Source organism: Dermacentor andersoni, chromosome 7 (assembly GCF_023375885.2).
Source record: "Dermacentor andersoni chromosome 7, qqDerAnde1_hic_scaffold, whole genome shotgun sequence".
Taxonomy (NCBI): Eukaryota; Metazoa; Arthropoda; class Arachnida; order Ixodida; family Ixodidae; genus Dermacentor; species Dermacentor andersoni.
In genome coordinates this window covers 172,997,550-173,016,502 of record NC_092820.1, presented here as the reverse complement: position 1 = coordinate 173,016,502, position 18,953 = coordinate 172,997,550, and positions in this window count along the sequence as shown.

Genomic DNA, 18,953 nt, shown 5'->3' with positions numbered 1-18,953 from the left:
CTATCAGGACGCACCGCGGCGCGGTTGCCTCGCAGCCTCGGTCGCGGCTAGTCCGTCCCTGCCACGGCTTGCGACAAGTGGTGGGCGGTCGCTAAAAAGCAAAAAAAGAAGGCGAGCTGCCTTTTTTGAAATAAACCGCGGTCACCGCTTTGGACAGCACGATTTAGAAGCACCTCGATGGGCACTCTTGTACATGGAGATTATGCGTCCGTTTCCGTTTTTGGGCTCTTAAAACCTGAAGAGAGAAGCATAAACTCGAGAAACGGCAGATCCCACCCCAAGGGGATGGACCCTTTCGAAATTCATGGTCAACGCCGACTTGCCTACTAACATCTTTGGTGCATCCGTTCTTATCGCTTCCGTCGTAATGGCGTAATTGCGCGGTCGCGAACGCGTACCCAGATATTATTCGCACTGTTTTCTTGCTAATTCGTTGGTGTTACAGAGCATCTTGAAAACCTCTCCGTGGGCCTCTAGCTTGCGTATCTTATGCTTGGGCACTTCGGTTGCCTTTACAACGATGTATATTGCAACAATTTTCGATTTACTACAGCTGCGATGTTGGTGCTTTCGGATTGGGCTATTAACGCATTAACCTAAGACAATGAAAAATACCAGTAACTATAGAAAAGAAAAGAGAAAGTAGCGCAAACCGTTTCACTGTTCATAGGGTTCTATGCCTATAAGTCGGAATGCAAGTGAACTCAGAAGCAAGTTATCAAAATGCTATCACAGTGAGTATTCGGCTTGGATGATAGCCAAATTACCTTGAGTATTTCCTCAGACCCCGTCGTCTTCGCGTAACCTTGCCGCAGCAGATGTGGAACAAAAAATTGGACAACAAAGCATGGAACCATGGACAGCCAGTGTGCGTCCAAGGTTAGCAATGCTGTTAGCTCATTAGGACATATCGAAACAATTGCGACCAACAATGCAAGCACCAAGGTCTTGCAACCTTATTCTTGCCTTTGTATTCCTCATGTTTGAAATTTGATTGACGCGACCATAAGACGGGGACACAAATACGGAGGCAGACAGGACGGCGCTTGTACCTATTTGTGTCCCCGTCTTACGTGCGCTTCAATCAAGTTTCAAATATGAACGTCAACCAACTAGGCCGGCTCGCCATCTTTTTGTATTCCTTCAATGCGGAGTAACCTCTTGTCTGAACTGTGTCCGAACTGCATGCGAACTTGTTCTAAGTTGCAATAACTCACACACTGACTCACTCACGGACTGGCTCACTCACTCACTCACTCACTCACTCACTCACTCACTCACTCACTCACTCACTCACTCACTCACTCACTCTGGACAGTCAGTCAGTCAGTAGGCTAATGAATAAACTTAATTAAAGAATGATGGTCTTATTAAGCCTACGTATAGAGGATCATGTGGTTAAAGGTGACCCAAGGACACTGGCTTCCATCGCGCATTCTACTGAATGGATGATAGACTTGGATGCAATCGTAAATATTGGCAGATATTTTGCAACTGACTTTTTCATAACCAATCAAATTGTTAACTGATTAAATAGTGATAACACGATATGATACGAGAGCAGTTCGGCAATAAAGTAGTTTTCACGAACTTGCATCGACAGTGACTTGAACATGGAAACTCAATAATATTTTTGGGCTTCAGGCTTGCGAGAGTTCGTTGGCAAAACAATCCCTGATATTCCTAATACGCGGTGAAACTAGTTCGTGTTTAACAACGCAGTGTGCACATTCTGTCAAATATATATTAAAATGTTCTAACTTCTGTTGTTTACGGCTTAAACAGATTCCGAAGCAAATCTGTATAGGCATTTCTTCTTTTAATTGACTATATTGACAATAAGGAAACGTTTTTGACATTAGAGAATGGTGCCGGCTATTTATCGATTTGCAAGGCCGAGAGAAAATGAGCAGTAGTCGCCGTCGTCCACGATGCCAACATTTCCTGCGCACACTTTTACATTCTAAAACAAAAGAGAGCTTAGATATCCCAACGCAGTGCTAAACATACCTATTTTTCCCGAGTTCAGTCGATCTACAATAGTTGGCGTACAGCAGATAACCGGTGGTCTATTAAACAAACGGAGTGAGTGCCAAGGGCAGGAAAACGCAGTCGAGGATGATAGATAATTAAGTGGTGTGATGATTATTAAGAAATTTTCAGGTACAGTATGGTAAAGTATGGTACAGTATGGTACCACTAGGTGCAGTATGGAATCACTTGACCAAAGGGGATTCAACATCGCCGGAGCTAGAGGCGTTGGTCCAGCAGTGGATATAAATTACACTGCTGATGGCGGTGATGATGACAATTATGGCTAGCGGCGGATGACAGCTGAAACGGTAGGGAAGCCTGGGAATATTATATACGCGATACCTTAGGTCGTTCGTTTCTTCCACAGGCACGACCGCTGAATATAGACAAAAAAAAGTACGGCCTGCCGCGTCAGGGCCGGTTGCAATGGGAGCGAGCGTCACAGGCCTAGTTGCATTCTCGGCCGCTTGGCTGGGCCGAACGGCGCTAGCTGCCAGGAATGAGACGCGTCGGCTTCCACGGGCGATGGCGTTCCAAGCGTGTTCTTGACGCATTTTCCATGCCGATCCCAGACAACAATCCCTGACTGGTGGCGCCTCAGAGGATGACAGAGTTCCTAATGCACCCGGCATTCCGTGCCTTTTTTTTTTTTTTTTAAGCGAAGCGTTCTTTGCCTCTTCTCCCGACTTTCCAGACACTGCTACTGGTACTGTGGTCTTGCTCACGCGTTCCTCTCGGTTTCTTGCAACACCACAAGATGGCGCGCGCCTCCGCGCATCCAAAACTGAAAAACAGGGAACAGACAGTGGCAATACAGGGCCAGGAAATACCTCGGGTAAAATAATATAAATACCTTGGTATATGGACAAACGAAGGCAATCGATATGCGGAAACACAGAAAAAAATTACAATAGCAGTAAAGGGGAAGAGAACTGCAGCCATATTGAAACACAGGGTGCTATGGGGATAAAATCGGTACGAGGTGCTCCAGGATATGTGGAAATATGTTATGGTTCCAGGGCTTACTTCTGGAAATGCAGTTGTTTGCTTGAAATCAGGGGTACAATCAGGACTCGGTGGGAACCGAAGGTCAGTGGGACGCCTCGCATTGGGTGCTCACAGGAAGACTACAAATGAAGCTGTGCAGGGTGATATGGGCTGGACAAGTTTTGAAGTGAAGGAAGCTCACAGTAAAATTGACTAAGCACGACTGAGAAAAATGGAAGAAAGTAAATAGGCTGGGAGAGTTTTGAGGTATTTATACAGAAAAAAAAAAACATTGATTCACAGAGGAGGAAAATAACTAGGAAGCTTACTAGGAAGCATGCGACGTGTATGGCGAGCAACACAGCAACAAAGAACGTCAAGCAGAAATTCAGAGAGGCTGAGATAATCTCATGGGTGGCGGCAATGGAAAAGAAACCTGCCATGAGTAACTACTTAAGAGGAAAAAACGAAATCAGGAAAGAAACAATTTATGATGACTCAAAGAGAAGCTCATTACTTTTCGAAGGGCGATCAGGATGCCTTAGAACACGCACCTATAAAGCGAGATATAAGAACGAAGAAGAAGCATGTGCTTGCTGCGGTAAAGCTAGGGAAACGATTGAGCATGTTTTATTAGAATGTGAAGATATCTGCCCAGCGGTCGATTTAGACACCACTGGCATCCTTGAAGCCCTTGTCAGTGAGAGCAGGGCGAAAGTGAACATGTCCGCAAGAGAGATCAGGCGCTTGGAAGATTGGGGGAAGTAGGGAAGCGACAAAAAACGGAGACGTACAAAAAAAAAGTTCGAAATAGGGGTCAGAAAATTTGGTTATGGGAATTCATCGGGGATATGTTTTTTTTTCTTTTTTAACCTAAGTAGGACATTAGTCAGTACAATAGCAAGAGCTTGGTGGCGCAACCCACCGCCCTGTTCCATAGGCGGCGCTCATAACATCCATCCATACATCCAACCGGCTTCGCCGCGGCAGCGTTTCACAGTTTGTGCGTATGGCACGTGCTGTGCTTGTTTTGCTATACGACAAAAATGCAGCTGCTGGGCTGTGCAGGTCGCGTGCTGGGTTGCACATTACAGTCGTCCACAGCCTGAAAGAGTGCTTGGAGCTGTCGTCTCAACAGCGTGCTGGCCACGTATGCAGATGGAGCACGTAAACACGCGCCCGCAAAATGGCTCGAAAGCGCGCACTCAGCGTTGAGGACAACAAAGTCCGAAAGAAGTGTCGCGCGGAACAGGAGCGTCTTCGCTACGCAGCGAAACGTGGTGCAGACCGCGAATGTATGCATACAATGTACGCATACAATTAAACAATTAATTGAATTACGTATAGCCCCATAATTCAATTAGATCGAGTTTAACACTTCTGCCACGATGCGATGTGAGTAATGATAATGCTCAGCCCTTTCGGAGATTATGACAATGTCGGACAACGACGCCTCAGGCAAACACGTTTGTGTGTTCTGTGGACTACGCAGACAAACAGCAGCGGTGCACGCGCGGTAACGTTCAAAGGGGCCGTGAACCACTTTCTATCAAGGGCGAGAAAGCGTTTGAAGCGAAAATAGGCCATTTCAGAAACACTTTGTCGCAAAAAAGTACTTCACTGCGTTCAGCAGAAGCGGAGTTATTGGCAATCAAACACGGCCTCCGCTGTGCTCCCGTTCGTTCCATACATCGCACTGCGAAGGCTACGGCGCAGAGGGGCTTGGCCACAACGCTCCGCTTTCTAAATGTCACCGTGGCGCGCAGTTCATATTTCATTTTAGATGTTAACGTAGACGCCACGACTTGCGCCTTTGGTGCCTACGACGCGCTTAACATGTGCCAAACGCGGTTGTCCTCGGCGAGCCGCAGTGCGCTTAGCCAGTGGACTCGTGGCGGCACACTGCGGCGAGGCCGCGGTATCTACGCCATGTAGCCGACCGCAGCTTGATGTCAGCTATCGGCCAATAGCAGCCGCCTAAGGGAATGTCGAAATAGCGCGTCCGATGACGAAACGGTGCGTCTAGAAGAGAGTTAGGAGAGGACCTCCTGTTGAAAAGAGAGCGTTTGAGAGAAAGGTGACTTGGCGATCCGCTTGCGAGTTCCACGCAGCGCGTACGACAGCAAAACTTGGCAGAGATGCTCACAGCAGCGTATACGCTACCCGCAGACTACGTCATTTCACCAAGCCCGAGGGGTGGTTCAGGGCACCTTGAACATCAACTCGCCACTCTCGTATTGGACTAAACGCTGAAGACATTACATATTCGCCGCCAACGTCACCGCTAATTATCGTCAATCAAAGCAAACAGCATACAAAGCTTCGCTTACATCGATTCCCACAGTCCATGGGGTCCGCTTTCTTTTTTCTTTTAATCCAGCGGCCGCGCCATAGCTAAAGCGTCGTGCAAGAGAGCAACACCCGACAGCTTGTTCAGTCCCAAAGAGCAAGCAAGGACCCCTTGAGTGATACACAGTAGCGGTTCTGACAAAACAAAAGACAAAGAAAGAAACAGAAAGCAAATGTACGAGAGTTCGGAACTGCAACTTCATATAAGTACGGGAACCTGCGCTGCGGCTTACCGCCCACGTATCGTGCAACAGGCGCGAGATCGTGCCCGCAGGTGTGCTCGTTCCGCGCTGTGCAGCCGCCAAGGCCTTGAAATAATAAAGCACCGCTCGAGCATTACTATTCAATACCACCGAGCGCTCATTAGGCGCTGGCTGCTCGAAAGGTACGGCCCCGCGGCAGAGCGGGAGTGTGTGCGCGTGCATTCGGTTCCCTTCGCAACGCACAGATTGTGGCGCTGAGGAACCGGGCGTTGATAGCCGATGACGGAGACAGAGGGGGATCCATTATTAAACGATCGCTTCTTCACCTTGGCCCTGAGCCCGGTTTATATATATGGCCGTTGATAGATCCGACGAAGTACGCGGAATGCGCGGAAGAGGAAGAATAAAGAAATCTGAAACAGAGATTAAAAAAAAAAAAAAAGATTCCCGAGAGTAGTAGCTTCGCCAAAGCGCGGCAGGCCATAAAAACCACGAGAGGACGTCTGCGAGCGCCTATATGCGATGCGAGGCACTGATCACCGATAGTGCGTGAGGAATACGTTTTCCTCCTCATCCTTTTAAGTTCTGGATCTGCTTCACCATGCTCCCTTTCTCCATCTGTCGCCATCTCTCTCTCATATTATATATATATATATATATATATATATATATATATATATATATATATATATATATATGTGTGTGTGTGTGTGTGTGTGTGTGTGTGTGTGTGTGTGTGTGTGCGTGTGTGCGTGTGCGTGTGTGCGTGTGCGTGTGTGCGTGTGCGTGCGTGCGTGTGCGTGTGTGCGTGTGCGTGTGCGTGCGCGTGCGTGTGCGTGCGCGTGCGTGTGCGTGCGCGTGCGTGTGCGTGCGCGTGCGTGTGCGTGTGCGTGCGCGTGCGTGTGCGTGCGCGTGCGTGCGTGTGCGTGTGCGTGCGCGTGCGTGCGTGTGCGTGTGCGTGCGCGTGCGTGCGTGTGCGTGCGCGTGCGTGCGTGTGCGTGTGCGTGTGCGTGCGTGTGCGTGTGCGTGTGCGTGTGCGTGTGCGTGTGCGTGTGCGTGTGCGTGTGCGTGTGCGTGTGCGTGTGCGTGTGCGTGTGCGTGTGCGTGTGCGTGTGCGTGCGCGTGCGTGTGCGTGCGCGTGCGTGTGCGTGTGCGTGCGCGTGCGTGCGTGTGCGTGCGTGTGCGTGCGTGTGCGTGCGTGTGCGTGCGTGTGCGTGTGTGTATATATGTGTGCGCGTGTGTGTATATATGTGTGCGCGTGTGTGTATATGTGTGTGTATATGTGTGCGTATATGTGTGCGTATATGTGTGCGTATATGTGTGCGTATATATATGTGTGTGTGCGTATGTATGTGTGTGTGTGTGTGCGTGCGTATGCGCGTGTGTAAGTTACGTACTGAGGCCTAATAGCGCGACCCTTCCTCCCAATGTAAAGCACCAACTCATCAGTACCCATCAAACACAACATATACCGCGTTCTTTCTTGCAGTTCACCCTTCAACCATTTCTTTTCCTTCGACGACAGCCACATCAGCCCTTCTCCCTCCCAACATCCCTCTACGCCGTTTCAGTGGCAACGGCTTCCTCCCCTTTCTCACCATCCTCACGTGGTCACTCAGCCTTTGCAATACGCAATGCGGCAATATTTTCCGTGTCCACAAAGGTGCACTTGCGACTGCGACACAGCAGCCATATAGTACATCTTATTTTTAACTAGACGAGCGGTTTATTCGGCGGCTGAGACCTAGATCCACAGTGGGGAAAACCACTTGCAGGAAGAGGAGATTGTGCAGAATGTACAGGGTCGTTCGCTGTTAGGCAGAGCAGCCATAGCTAGCGTTCGAGCCTTTAAGATTTCAACATTTCGTCCAATTTTATGGGGGAAAAAATATCCGACATGACGCTTTACGCATATACACGAAAATGACGTACCACAAAACACGTAATGACACGCCATGTGGTTCTTGCGCGTCTATATCTTACGTGCTGCAGCTCGCAATGAATCGTTACTGGCTAGCCCTATTTACGGTACTAAACGATTATCAGGGGCCCTATAACGTAAAATTATTCCAATATGTCTTTATTCCATCGTCCTGACGTCAAATTTGCGTAACCGCCGATGCAAGCATGGGACGGTCACCCGCAGGGTTGTCTGAACAGACCAGTCAAACGCTCTCCTCGTCCACAGGAGGTCACTTTTGTTTGCTTGGAAAACGAATTACATTGTCTACACTAAGCGGCTTGCCTTATCTAATTGACTGACAAGAGGCGAGGAGCACGCTCAAGTGAAGAGGGATTCGATGGGGCCGAGCCACCGCACTGAAAATCGATAACCGGATGAAGAGGGTGGCGCCGGTGTCTGCGATTGGTCCGCTTTCCCTTACTTAGCTTGAGGTGGCTGGACGAAAATCGCGGCGGCTTGCAACGGAAGCTTAAGAACGACGCTAAAACGGATCCTCAGCAAACAAGAGTCGGCAGAATGAGGTCGTGAACGTGCCGAAAGTACTCGAAAACGTCACACCGCCACGCAAGAAGGCTTATGCGCAAATGAACCCATGCTCTCCGGCAGGTGCGAGTAGCCAGTGCCTGAGCGATCGGCGGCAGCCATCTTTTGTTACTTTCGGAACGGGGCAGCCTGCAGCTATTCAGAAGAAAAGTAATTTTTGTTCAGCATATTAATGCATCTTTAACTCGTACACGTCACTTTGACGCGGCGAGTTTTTTGCGGTTTTGTGACGTCACGTGACAGGCAGGTGAAGCGGGTGCAGCCCAAAAAATGTTGACAATAGCCGACGGCTAATAGCGAAAAGACGTCGGATCAGAAATAACTTTTTTTTGTTCGGTCAAATCATGCATAACCAGTGTGTACACATCATATCAGATGGGCAACTATTGCGGTTTCCGTGACGTCGCGTGACAGACAGGTGAAGTTGGGGTGGTCCAAAAAAAGTTTTTGACCAATCGCGGAGGGCTGATTGCATAATTGGAATAGAAAAGTTTGGAATAGCTTTACGTTATAGCACCCCAGGTTAAGTGCGTTGTTTTCTGAACTCAACTCGCTGAAGCCTATGTACCTTATAGTGACCGCCTATAGGCGATGTAGGCGGATTTCGCGTAGCTTGCGTAGTTGAGTAAGCACCCGACGACAAAGTTTTTTTAACGCTCCATCAGCTCGCAATGCCCCCGACGGGCACATCAGACGCCCGACTATTCGAATCGGAGAAGGAAACTGCAGCACGTCGCGATTCGATCCCGTGCCCGAAAGGGTCTCTCTGTTAACGCCAGTACAATCGAAACGCGAGAAACCTCACTCAGCAAGCTGAGGACGATGTCTCCTCAGTCCGTTAAGGACTACACATAAGCTCGCGCGCAAATGTAACGCAGCGCCGATACACGATGGTGAGACCCACAAAGCTATACTGAACGCATGCGCAAGCCGATCGCATAGGACCAACGCACACATACGCGCGTACATTCGAGAGGGAAGTCTGGTGATAGCGCGACGCGATATCGACCGTTGGCGCTAAGTTCGCGGAGAGCGCGCGGTCGCAAGCAAACCGAACGATCGAGGGCGCGCCACACAGGAAAAAGCGAGCGACTGTGCGGGCCACCGCTTTTCCCATGGTGGCTCGACTTGGGTTTCGCCTTTTAGTTCTTGTTGCTTTGAGCAGTGGTGCAGCTTACAAACCCGTCTGGCGTCGGCAGCGAGCGGGGGACATTCAAGATTAACGCGCGGTCGTTATGGCACCGAGCGTTTCCCACAGCGGCCTCCTCGGGAAGATAATGGCCGCTCCTGTCGCCGCCGCAGCGGCCCACCAAGAACATGGTGGCCGCAGCCTGTGGAAGATGTGATACCATATATTACTTAGTATAGCAGCGGCACGCGCGATCGAGCTCTGTGCGGCGACCTCTTTCTTTATATACCCGCGGCCCGCCGCGCGATATCCACCACGAGCAGTGCCTGCTTTCGTTAGATCTCCGTGCAGCTTCCCCCGCCTAATCTCGGATCCTGTCTCTGTCCTGACCTCCTCACTCGCCGACTTCGTTTACAGCTCCACCATCGAGAAGACAGTGTGCAGCGTAGTTCAAGCTACGAGACTGTCTCCAACCTTCGGCGATCGCTCGGTGAACTATGGGCGATTTAATCTTTGGTTCGTGGGCGCCACCAAATCGGTATAGAAACAATTCTTGAATTTTTGTGTGCATTGAAGTCAAGTTAACGCGATTTCGAAACACAAAGCGTCTTTGCAACCATTTTCATGTGTATACGAGTTCTTGTACCACGCACTGGTTGTAACAACTCGAAAACTACCGTGTTAACAGTTAAGCCCATGGGGGTGGCCGATCCAAGGCTCTCTTATAAAATAGTCTATGGACAAGAATTACTATCTATATTTTTTATCTCGCAACCCCGTTCAGCTAAAAGGTACTTACCACTGCCCTATAGTTACCTGTAGTTACCTGTCGGCGCGGCCCTCGCAGCTATACTGCGGCTTTGCTGACGGGTGAGCTATGGCCACAAAGCGATGACCAGCGAATTAACACTAGCGGCAATCGCCTGCGAGAGGAAAAGGCCTCCACTTCCCGCAGTCCCGGGAATAACGTGGCTGCCACCTAAACCGGCGCCAAAAATACGAAGTTGTGACGGCAGCGCCGCCGCAACTTGGCATTTGCAGTTACGTGTTGTAGCCTCGTATTCGCATTTCGTGTTTAAAAAAAATAATTAATCATTTGGTGACAAACTCCATCACCACAACTTTTCCCGGCAGGGAAGGTTAATAGATGGAGCCAAGTTTTCAAAAGTTACATTGCCAAGATATGTTGTTCGGCGAATAGCGGAGAAGTATAAGAAGCGTGCGTCGAAGTAAACTTGCTTATACTATGGCTCTTACTCTCGGCGAACCGGGCACGTGTTCTGGCTTTAGAGAAGTGACAACGTCGTCATCTGTTCTACGATTGGAGGCGTAATGTGCAGTTCCACGTGTTCAAGGTGGTAAATATTTACTCTCTCTCTCTCTACTTGCATCTCTTTACCTCCTTTGCCCTGCGTAGGATAGTAAGCTGGACACGCGTCTGGTTGACATCACTACCTTTCCTCTGTGTCCATCCTCCTCCCCTCTCATAACTCATTATTTACTAGCATGCTCAGTTGCGCCATTGTGCTCGGAGTTGCGGCGTCCGTTTGCCACCCTTCATTCCGAAGGGGCTGAGCGAAACGAATAAATAAATAAATAAGCTCCCGCGTAATGACACACCACTTCCCGTTAGGAACCGAGGTGGCCAAAACAAATCAGATGTGGAGCCCTTAGCTATATAGTATTGTTTCAGCGAACACTTTCAAAATGTTTTAAAGGTTGCCTGTGGCAGATAGCACAATTCTAGTTCATGAGGTGGTCTACTCGAAGCGGTGGACACTACTTGCACAAAAAAAGAAAATTGAAATGCGAAATCGACTAATTAACAACATATTCATTAATGAACTTTTAAACTAATTATATCTTATGGCCCATATTGAAATTTACAAATTCTAGCCGCGTAGTTCGTAAGGCGATCGACTAGGAACGAATTCTCGGGTGACACCAGTTTCGAGATAATAATTCCCAAACTTTTCGGAGAAATACATTGCCGTTCCAGTTACTTGTGTGCTTCAATGCGAAAACGACGTTTTGTTAGCAAATTAATTGGAACGCCAATTCATTTCTCAACAAAGTTCGGAAATTAATATCTCAAAACTGGTGTCACTCTGAGAATTCGTTCCAAGTGGATCCACCTTGCGAATTTCACGGCTAGAATTTGTAAATTGAAATATTGGCCATACGGTCATTAGTTAAAACGTTAATTAGTGAATTTGTGTTAATTACTCGATTATGCATTTCAATTTTTTTTGCAAGTAGTGTCCGCCGCTTCGAGTAGGCCACCTCATGAACTAGAATTGTGCTATCTGCCACAGGCAACCTTTAAACATTTTGAAAGTTTTCGCTGAAACACCCTGTCCATGATGCATGTGTATATAGGCCTGCGCGTGTTTCTACTGTCGCATCTGCCACCGCGAGAAAGACGTGGAAGCGGCGGCATTCCAGGAAAGTGACAAAACAAAACAAGAAGTTGAGAACTGAGCCCCGTGCCTTCCGCTTCTCTCTCTATACGTTTTGTTTTCCGTTCCAGGCGCACACAGCCGCGTGTACTCTGGCCAGGAGGAAATAATCGTGCAATCTCTTCGCGTCAAACTATGCTTCCAGTGACCGGCCAGGAGCGACAGGAGGAGTCTGAACATCGGGAATATACAGTGCGCGCATTTGGGAAGGCCGGCCGTCCAAGAGGGTCGTAAAGGATGATTTAGGTGATGGCCACGCACACAGACAGGGCTGCGATCAAGGGACGCGCTTCGGGTCCACAGTCTGTTCGTATACGTAGAGACAGAGTATAGCGAAGAAGGCTGCCTTCTCAGCGGACTCGAGATAAGCCCGTGAGTGTGCTTATTTACGCAGCCGTTGCGTCGGTCTTTCGACATTCGTGGGCGTCATTCACGTGAACGTTAGGCCAACTGCAACAAAATTTTTGAGGTTCGATTCCGCGAAATCGTGCTTAGCAGCCCAACATCATAGTCACTAAGCAACTACGGCGGGTGACGTACGAACGTTAGGCCATGCGACAGACACATAACAAACGCAAAGCGCACCGCAAACAGCATACAGAATTAAAGTATCTGGTTGAGACCATGCGTCTCGCAGAAATGTTAAGATCGCCTGCATAGCGCGGGACACACATGCGATGGTTCAAATGCTGTTGTACGCAGAGTACTTGAGTGCGGACATTTTAGTGCTGTCCTCCGAGGTGTAGAAGCTGCAATAGCAGATTAGGTGTACTTGTACACTCGTACATTGCACGCAGGGCACAACGACGGTCCAATCTGTTTAATTCACTCCGTCCCTTTACGTTCCTGTACTGGGTTATTATAACTTCTTATTGGATCCACCGTACTTTCATACTGGACAACCGTAACTTCCTACCGGAGCCCTATAACTTCGTCCTACTCTGCCATCAAACCCTCTTCTGGAACACCATAAGTTCTTGAAAAGGAAAAATTAGCGTCCACCCGAACTGTAGCACGAAGCTGCAAAGTAAACCCATACGGGTTTCTCAGGAAGAAAGCCTCGCAGTTGAAGAAAAATTCGTTCTGCTCCGGTACTCGAACCCGCGAACAACGCCTTTCCGCAACGGTCGCTCTACCATCTGAGCTAACCAGCCGATCGCAGGGCGAGGGCGAATTAGTCGACAACTCGACGCACTGGGACACTGAATATGGCAAATCAGTTCTGCGGAAGCCCGCAAGGTGGAGGAAAGCACGTGAAGGTGTACTTTCCTCCACCTGTACTGATGTACCCGGGACCTTATACAGCCCCGTTTACCCGCTGCATTTTGTTGTGGAGATGTATACTGCTAATCTTGTTACGGAGTAGAATTCACGGCGCTTCTCAGGGTACGTTGGGTATGTTTTGAAATGTTTTTCGTTTCTTTTTTTCGCTCGGCGTGATAAGTGAGCACGAAATGTTGGTTTCAGTTGTGAGTTTTGTTTTTGATTGTTCCTGTATCATTGTTTTGGTCGAGTTTCAATTACTTCATGACAGAAATGTCATTCGTTCATAGTTGCGCATTTCTCGCGATACATAATAGTCTTGGTTCAAATATTTTCGCTTTCATGTATTGTTGCCAGCGCTTTCCAAAGATTTATGTTGAATGTTTTGTCGACAGGCAATGTAGCAATTATTACAGTGATGTTGAATGAATGAATGTTTAATTTTTAATGGCGCAAGGGCCAAATACAGTGATGTTGCGTGAGATGTTTGGGGAGTGGGGGGGAAGGGGGCTGACACTCTGTCAGGCATTAATTGTCTTTATGTCTGCCGCCTAGGCAACCGTTCTGATGCCTAAATAAAAAACTTTCACTTTGACTATGTCATCATTAAATACCCTACATACAGCCATTAACAAGTCTTGGTGAAGCTCGCAAGAACCTGTTTAGAGAGAGAGAGAGAGATGAAGAGGAAAGGAGGTTAACCAGATATTAGTCTCAATCCGCTAACCTACACTGTGTTTCGGGGATAGGGATTAGAAAGAGGAGAGAGAGGAAATGGTTAAAAAGTATGCACACAAAGAGAACCTGTTTAAAAAAGCTTCACAGCCATTTTACATTGTTTCTTTGCTCTGGATCATTACCGATTGCATTATTCGGTTAACAATTCGCATGAACAGCGAGTTCGAAACCGAAACCTTACTTCAGCGGTTTGCCCGCTCCCATCAGTTAACTTCGATCTGACCAGGCGAAAGAAAGCAACAAAATCCCAATAAAGAAGGGCGTCAGGCAGGGAGATACGATCTCTCCAATGCTATTCACAGCGTGTTTACAGGAGGTATTCAGAGACCTGGATTGGGAAGAATTGGGAATAAGAGTTAATGGAGAATACCTTAGTAAGTTGCGAGTCGCTGATGATATTGCCTTGCTTAGTAACTCAGGGGACCAATCGCAATGCATGATCACTGACCTGGACAGGCAAAGCAGAAGGGTGGGTCTAAAAATTAATCTGCAGAAAACTAAAGTAATGTTTAACAGTCTCGGAAGAGAACAGTTTACGATAGGTAACGAGGCACTGTAAGTGGTAAGGGAATACATCTACTTAAGGCAGGTCAGGCACGTACGCTGGATTTTCTTCCGAAGGGGGCCCAACCCAAGGTAACTTTTCTATGCAAATGAGGGGTAGGGTACTTTTACTAGCACAAATGTGAATAATGCCCACCATTCGCCATAAAGACGCATAAACCCGCAAAAGAGAATTGAAACAACATTTACCTCACAGGTATACGCCTGTGAGATACACCTCCTCTTTACTTGGCAAACAAAGAACTACATCAAATGGACTCACGCATGAAAGATGCGCACGAAGAACCTTGCCAAAAACAAGTTAACCAGCGAAAGCGCAAAATAAAGATTTGTAGTAGCATTTCTTAATTATCCCTGGAAAAATTATAGAGAAATGTATATTTGCAGAACAATCACAGTTCTTTTGGATCCCTTCTTTACTGCTCTACCAAGTGCCAAAACCAACTCGTGTTGTTATGTGGGAAGTTGCGTAACGATGCGTGGTCACCAGTCCCGTACAGCCGCGTATGGCGCAGGAGGATGCGGTTCTAGACGTGCTGCGCCCACCGCGGAATGTTAGAAAAACACCCTTATTAGCACAGCAGGAAAATGGCTACGTCAGACAGCTCGATTGATAACTGTAGAATTAAATTATGGGGTTTAATGTGCCAAAACCACTTTCTGATTATGAGGCACGCCGTAGTGGAGGACTCCGGAAATTTCGACCACCTGGCGATCTTTAACGTGCACCTAAATCTAAGTACACGGGTGTTTTCGCATTTCGCCCCCATCGAAATGGAGCCGCCGTGCCCGGGATTCGATCCCGCGACCTCGTGCTCAGCAGCCCAACACCATAGCCACTGAGCAACCACGGCGGGTTCCAAGAGAAGGGAAGCGTAGCAAGGGGCGGCAGAAAGTTAGGTGGGCGGATGAAATTAAGAAGCTTGCAGGGACAACATGGCCACAATTAGCACATAACCGGGGTAGTTGGAGAAGTATGGGAGAGGCCTTTGGCCTGCAGTGGGCGTAGCCATGCAGGAGGGGGATGATGATGATGATGATGCCGACGACCAGGCGGTCGACTATAATTCGCTTATTTTCAATTCTCTCGAAGAGATGGCGCATCAGCGGCTGTCACATGACTTCCAGAGGCACAACCGCGATGCTCGGCATGTGAAGCCCGTTCTGTCAGCCCTACGTTACCAAGTTTTTTACTAGGGGACGACATGTGCGCCCCCCCCCCCCCCCTCCTCCAGGAAAGAAGCGTTGCTACGCCTCTGCTGGGACGCCACTCTCCTACTAGAGTGCTTTATCATCCTACTCGGCCTCTATTTTCCTACTTGAGGAGCGTTAACTTCCTACTGAGCGCCATAACCTACTGTAGCATTATAGCGCTGGAGAGGAAGGAACGATGCCTGCTGTGGCTTTGCTCTAGAGCAAGGAAGTTTTAAAGGATTCCTTGCTAGAGACTAAGGTGCTCTAGACCGAGCAGACGTCACGCGGAGGAGCACGCGGCGCAGGGACGGATCCCATTCCCATGCATGATCGTGTTCCTTGCCTGGCGTGGTCGACCACTGGACTCCGATCATAGAGTTTCCTACAAAAATTACTAGAGAGACTGACTCTGGCACTAGTGTCTATGGAAGATGAAACTGTGGCAGCAGTTCTGCTAGCACGAGAATGTTGGGCAGTACATGAATTTGCCTTAACTTCGTCCTTCTGGCTTCAAATGGCATCATTCCTTTGCAAAATAGACCATGTTCAACAAGTTAGGAAGTTATAAATGCAACAATTCCCGATTAATACGCATGTGGACACAGACCATATTGCCTTGCCATGTTTCGAAAACAATGAGCACTCGAAAATTTAGAACAACAAAGCGTAGTAAATAACGACACAAGAACGTTTTACTCCATAAGCACGAAAATGATACAAATCCAATGTACTGACCCTCATTCCCATAGTGGCGAAACGACCGCAGCTCCACAGTTTCCTCAAGTATTTTTTGTAGGGAACTCTATAGGACACCGAAGGCTCCTCACAGGGGCCGTATAGTGACCCCAACGCGCCGCCACGGCCCCGAGAGCGATCCGTGCTGTCCTACTAACTGCCGCATCCATCAAGTGTTTAACAGGCTCAGTCAGAGCAGACATCTTGCCGGTACGTCGCTCGTTGCGCCATGCACGTCATGCTACGTGTGGCAGATCACTGGCCTGCATTTCGGAAGAGGTGCGGAAGAGCAACAGAGCTATTATTTTCCGTCTGCGTTATTAAAATATGCGCGGACCACTGCAGAGACCTTTCATCACGTGTAATAGCGAAAGAGAAGGAGGTTCGCGTTCACTATCTAAAACAATAACGCTTCGCGTTGACTTCCCGCCTTCTGACGAACCGAAAGCAAAAGGGTAGCTGCGACTCACGGCGCTGCGAAAAGCTCCTCTCCACGCAGCTGCTTCCGCCGTGCTCGGTTGCACTGACGAGCTAGAAACGAGGGGACGAGATGGCGTCTCAAGCGATGCAGAGAACAAGCCAGAGGCGCTAACAAGAGCCGAGCCCCACACCGCCTACCTCGCCAAGTTGAACCTTTCCGCAACGCGAGCAAGGCGCGGGACAATCCATAATGCGTCTGTCCGCGGCCGGCCGGTATTCTCGGTCAGCGCCCCGACAGCACGACGTTCCGCGCGCCGCGGTTAGCTCCCGCCGTGCAGCACGCCCAAGCCCGACGTCATTGCCACGCAACATCCACCAAACAAAATCACAAAAAATATATAATAAATAAATGAATAAATAACTCAGCATTACCCACGACGCGCAGATGTTGAAGCAGCAGCGCCATCGCCATGGCTTGGCGACAGGGAGCCACCCAGAAGTAAGCGAGACCCCCCATCAAGTATCAGACCACTCCGTCACGCAGCCCCGGCCGCTCTGTTCTGCCCGCCATTTTGAAGACCTCCTTCCACTTTCGTCTCGCCGCAACCGTCCAACAGGTGTTCCGTCACTTTCACATGCATTTTTACGCCGGCGATCCCCGGCCATCATGGCGGGCCCCAGCGACGCGCTCGCGCCGCGCGCGATCTTGCAGCCTGCGATTCGGCGGGACGGAGCTGACGCAATGCCAGTGGCGACACCATTGGGCGAGACCCGTCACGTGATTTGGCGGGCGCCATGCTTTTAGTTCTGTTCCGGCTGGCTGGGTGCGCGCGACACTGGGAAATGATTCGTTTTCTTTTTTAGCAACTTATCCACTCCATCACGAGCCGAGAGCCCCTTGCCGACAGCAGCGTTGATTGTTTCTGTCCAGCCGCCTTGATCACGCCGGCCCGATCTCGAGTCGACTCGGCCGGGCACTGCGATCGTCATTAAACGCGTTTTACGAGAGAGCATGCCACCGGCGTGGCTAACAAGGGTCCTCTGGAGAACTCTCATTTTAGCTCGAGCGGTACACCGGCGCGCAGGGCGCTTGGAGAACAGACGCTGCTCGTACGCAGCCGACGCGTGATTCGGACGTTCACCACTTGCTCGATCTGTGTGTGGGTTTCACGTACGGACTTCCGTCATGTACGACAAGTACGAACGTGACCTGCGACTTTGAGTACTCCAAATGTGGCAATCCTACAAGCTCAATTTCAGGCCTACTGAAACGTACGTACGCAGAGGGGTGCCATGCAGGACACCGCCTCTCGGTCCACCAATATGTATATGTATGGGATGACGACACTGGAATGGCTACGACAGCATGGCGATAAAATGTCGAAGAAGGAATCACGACGACGGCATGATGACAATGTGATGGCGATGTAGGGATGACCATGACCGCGTGTCAACGATGTGATGATGGAATTATGGTGCTGCATGACCACGAGAACCACGTGAGAATGACGGCGTGATGACAATGGGATGACGGCGCTGGAATGACGACAGTGTAACGACCAACACGTATTGGCAGCACGAAGACGGTATGACCAAGAATGCGTGATGATGACTGTGTGATGACAACGCAATGAAGAGGATATCATGACAACAATAAAATGGCGATGATGCATGGCATGGCGAATGCAAGTTGACGACACTAGAATGACTACGACAGAATGATGACGATGGAAGGATCACAATGAAATGATGACGATTTATAGACGACGCAACGGCGACGATGCCATGACAACGATGGAATTACATCGTCGACATGATGACAATGTGATGGCGATGTTGACATGATGACGTTATGAGGGCGACGGCGTGACGAAGGCGGTATGTATGATGGCAATGGGATAAACGCTGTAATATGACGATGGCATGATGACGACGGCGTGACGACAAGTACATGACGCCAAGGGAACGACGACGCTGGAATCACGACGACGGAAACATTATATAGCCACCACGACAATGCAAAATGTTCACGATACTGCAAGAGTAATCGGTGGGTTTTGCAACCCATCATGCGCGGATGGCAGCTTCATCTGACGGCGTTACAGGGAACCACGAGCGTTGCGTTACGTCACCGAACACTCCTCTCTCAATTGTGGAAGGGCACGTGGTGTCGCGTGTGCTTTCGCCTATGGGAACGCCTTCTGGCGCCTCTCTCGCTGATCTCTCTCGCTGCGGACGGCGCCAACAGCGCGAAACTGGGCAAAGAGCGAAGTAAAGCTAACGCTGTAAAATGTATTTATGGATAGCGGATTTCGAACAAAATATCTTTTTGAGTGTGTTTACAGCGAATTTACCAGAATGGCTAGCGAGTT